Here is a 448-nt window from a genome sequence, read left to right on the forward strand (position 1 = left end):
AGTAATCTAATCTAGGTCTACCTCTACCCCTCCTAACTCCTGTTTCTGCCTCTAATATGTCTCTGACTAGACCTTCATGCCTGAGAAGGTGTCCTACCAACCTATCTCGCCTATTTCTTATTGACTTCCATAGAGTTTTTTTTAAATTAACCGTTGAAATGACTTCTTTTAATTCAAGGCGACTCGACCTTGTGCTATCCTCTGCTTTATATCCGTACTACTCCTTCCGTCCTGACTTATCTGACTTCCTAGATACCAAAAATCGGCCGCTTCTTCTAATTTTTCTATATATGCGCTCTTTCCCTACTTTTTCTTCCCTTGCATACTTGTCTTTAATGATGTTGATCGGGTCTTCGATAAATATACAGTGTAAAATCTATATAACGACACTTAAGGGACTGAACATTTTTCGGCGTTATAAAGAGTGGTCGTTAAATGGAGATAAATA

This window comes from Agrilus planipennis, unplaced genomic scaffold (genome assembly GCF_000699045.2).
Source record: "Agrilus planipennis isolate EAB-ADULT unplaced genomic scaffold, Apla_2.0 scaffold1654, whole genome shotgun sequence".
NCBI lineage: Eukaryota > Metazoa > Arthropoda > Insecta > Coleoptera > Buprestidae > Agrilus > Agrilus planipennis.